We start from the raw sequence: 4,219 nt of genomic DNA on the forward strand, positions 1-4,219 counted from the left end.
CTGCACTGGTAGCAACCAGAGGATCTTTGGCCAAGGAAACGCAGGGCTTGGCCCAGCTGGCAGAGCTCAGTGCTGTGCACATGGCACTGGAGCAAGCAGCCTCTGGTGTCTGTGCACACTCAGGCACTGCATGGTCCACTGCCAACCAGGGGCTAGAGAAGTGGGTGCAAAACAACCAGCAAGGAAAAGGTAGATATCTCTGGGGAAAAACAGTCCTGGGAAGAGCTATCACCTAGCTGAATCAAAGAACGGATCCAATGGGCTTGCCTCTGCCTTCCATAAAACCTCTAAACCCCGAGGCAAAGTGGAATCTCATGGCTCAGCAGTTGGCTACAAAGCATGTCTGGCCCGCTTAGGAGGCAGAATGGCTAGGCAAGTGGTGGCACCAACGGCTAGGGGCAGCCTGGGAATGAGGAGCTATTTCAGGAGGCCACAGGGAGACCATGGCCTTTGACAGAAGTGCTGGCCAAACAGGTTGTACACTCATGCCATTTTTGTCAAGCTTTAGGACAGAATCCACTCCAAAGGACAAGGGCCTGCCCATCTCAGCACAGGTAAGCTACTCCAGGACACTTGGCAGAGAGATGATATTAGTCCGTTCAAGCAAACTCCTGCAGGCTGGAAATATATCCTGATAGGAGGAAAAATAATTAGCAAGGTGGGGAATGTGCAGTGCAATGGGTCTAACAAGCACAGCTGGTTTACCCTGGTGGTGAGCCTCTTTTCCTTGCACAGAGAAAGAGAACACGAGAATGGATCTTCTCAGATGAGGAGAGGCATGCAAACAGGGTGTGCTTCCAAAGGAGTATGGCTTGCCATTTACTGCCTTGCTCTCTAAGGAAGGGCAAAGCAGGAAGAAGGAAGGGACTACGAAAACTGCAGCTCCGCAAGGTGCCTCTCAATTGCTCTGAAGGGGATCTCCACTTAGTGCGCGAAGTGGCAAGTTGACTACAAAAGGGGCAAAGCCCCAGTGGCAAATCCCATAGAGAAGGGGATTTTGCTTACTACAGAAGCAAATCAGTGCCAATGAACTGAAGGAAGGGAGCACTTGTTCCTCGTGGTGTAGTTTGTACAGCCTCCCAAACCAGCTCTCTCTGCACAGCCTGTGGCTTTGCAATTGCAGCCCTTGGGAAGGGAGGCACAGCCCTGGGCACTTCCTCCATGCCCAGAGGAAGAGGTCTCTACACTCTGCTTTCCCCTCAGCCCTCCGCAGCTGATCTCTCTCTCTCACTCTGCTGTAGAAACCCATGGCTTCTGTTTTTGAAAGATATGGTGATACAGTGTCATAAGGAAGCAAATGCAATAGTATCATGCATATATATCTTGGGGAGGAGTGTTCTGCCTTGTGCCAAACAGATGCAATACCTTGTATCTGTTTGACATGAAACACCCATCCAGTGAACAGAAGAACAAAATTGTTGACTTAAATGCGTTTAATGCTTCTCTTTTATCTAAATACTAGTGTTACACTGAACACACTTATTGCTCTGTTCAGATGAAAACAGAAAACTATTCCACATAGTAATACACACTCAAGAAACTGGCCTTGCAATAAGACTCATCTGAATGATGGGAAACAGGATAGGTGACCCAAAAATAGCTCTCAAGAGACATTAAAACCCAGCATGAGTAACAGATCTGGGTTCTATAATCACTTTACAGTAGCAAGCATACAGGCAATGAAAAAGTCTACTGGAGTAATTAAGGCACCAAGGTGGGCATTCACCCATTCCCAACCCCTCGCTGGCCCAAACTTACACCTCAGCCTCTCTTTATTACTGCCCTCTGATCCCAGAGGAAGAAAGAATACCACGCTGGTGTTCGTAGCACCTGCACACAGAGCGGGGAACCCTCCAAAGCCTGAAGGTCACCCCCGCTCTGAGATTAGGCATCTATAGCTTCTTGCTCATTAAGCACAGGCAGATTAATTTCAGACTGTCTTGGAGATGCCAGACTCCACTGCACTGGTGGCTGCTGTGGAACAGCTGCTGAACAACTGCACTTTACAGTCTGGTATGTCAAAGAAAAATGGAGTTTTGTTAACACGCATGGCTACAGCTGCCTGAGCTATGCATTGAGACTTACTATTGCAGAGCCTATTTTGCCCTCACCCTTATTATGCTAAGCAAAGTGCTATTTCAAGCAAGTAGCCCAGAGATAATACATACCGGAACAAAAAGGCAGCACCAGATCTTTCATGTTTATTATGCATTACAAATAGGAGGGAAATCTCTGTTTGTTAGTTATTTAGTTGCACAATCTCACTCATTTCACTGGTGACTCACTTTAATACTTGCAAAAATCCAATCCATGGTGGAAAGGGGCTTCCTGAAGCATATGATTTTTAAAAGCAACAAACAAAAGAACAAAAGAAGAAAGCAAAGATGCCGAGTAAAATACAGCACAGCAGAGAATCTAAGATTAAATCTAAGAATAAAGATACTCTTGGGGGAGGGGAGAAGCAACCAGTAGATAATTCTGGCTATGGAATAAATAAGAGCACACAAGTACTAGCCTAATATCTGGTAACGATCTACAGAACCACATACCATCCTCTCTCCTCCCCTAGATACAACGCACTCCTTCAAGCAGCAAGCAGGCTGGGGGCCTAGCAGCCCCCTGGCTTTTATTTTCAAACGTGCCAAGAGCTCCCCCAGGCTGTTGGCACTGCTGGATGGCGATGCCACGCGGAGCCGGCGGCACGGCGGGGGGATTCGTGCTGTTCTGGTGGACTCCAGCCGGGAGCTGGACTCCAAGCAGCGGCGCCGCGTTGACGGACAGCTGCTGCGTCAGCCCGGGCGAGGGCTGTCATCCCGGGCTGTACGAGTGGGCAGCCTAGAAGAAAACAGCCGATAATAAAAGGCAGAATACGCTCCAGCCTTTTGGAAACATCTGGACGGTACTTCTGGCGATACACAGCGAAAAGAAATTGTTATCAGCCCTTGTAATTCTCATTTGTTACATGTATATAACCCTACAGATCAGTATAATTCCTCTTTATCTGCATCAGGTTTCTTTAAACCTGCCAGGCATCTGCTGCTCCTCCTAGCCGTACCTCTTTCTCTTTCTTTCCCCTTCTGTCTTCTTGGGTGTTTACCATTTTTGATTTTTTCACTTCCAATTTCCCATTGCTCTCTCTTCCTCTCCCCCCACCCTATCCCTTTTCATGATAGATGTTTTTCAAAAAAAAATAACAAGTTATTCAGATATATATCTATATGTATATTGGATTAAATAAACACTAGGATGTGTTTGACTCCTTGTAAAGAGGATGTATACACATCCTGAACCATTCTGCCCCTTTAATACAGTATCCTAGGCAACCTGTATTTTCATATTGGAGACTGAACCATCTGAGCCTTTTTTTAATATAAAAATTAACCTTTGCACATCATCTGAGAATTTCAGAAAGCACATAACCTGATTATGCCTAAATTCCATGAATTATTCATTTGTCTGCAGACAAGAGAGATCAGATTTAATTATGTTTGAGGGGCATCTTCTGTAGGATTGAATGTTGAAAACCTCATTTGCTTATCTAGCAGTTTTAAGCGCAATTTGCATTGGACTTCAAATGTATATACATATGCATAGTGGAAAAGGTGTTAGTTCAGACGACGCACAAAGAGAAATCAAAAATATACAAACACTCCCATATATACAAACAGACCTGTCTCCTTACAAGCTGCTTGTATATTAAATCCAATAAAACTTTATCTATGTTACTACAAAATGAAAATAAAAATAAAGTAATAATACCAAGTTATCCAGAAGATGGCCATGGGTCATATGAAACGTTTATGCATTTTGTTTATACAATCAATCAGTTTCTTCAACAGCTATATGGCAATGCTAGCCAGTGAAAAACAGACCTGATCGCAAAGCAAGTCTCTTGTCATATGTGGCATGCCTTAAGTTATCTTCAAACGTAAAACTCTCATCGCAATCAGTATTCGCTGTGTAAGCACTTTACAGAACATTTTTACTCTGAGACAAAGTGATGAAAAACATCTTTTAAGAACTATAATAATAAAGTGATATAAACACTTTTATTACTTCAAAGTGCCAAAACTTAAGATAGTCTTTTCTTGTTTTTCCACATCAAAAATTATTTGTTTAATGGGCTTACTTACCATGGCATTAATTTCATACATGTGTGCAACTTGTTGCATGACTCCATGAGAGCTGTTCTGAAGCATAACCAGAAACATACCACAGT

Source organism: Rhea americana, unplaced genomic scaffold (assembly GCF_003343005.1).
Source record: "Rhea americana isolate MKP2758 unplaced genomic scaffold, rheAme1 scaffold_320, whole genome shotgun sequence".
NCBI classification, from domain to species: Eukaryota; Metazoa; Chordata; class Aves; order Rheiformes; family Rheidae; genus Rhea; species Rhea americana.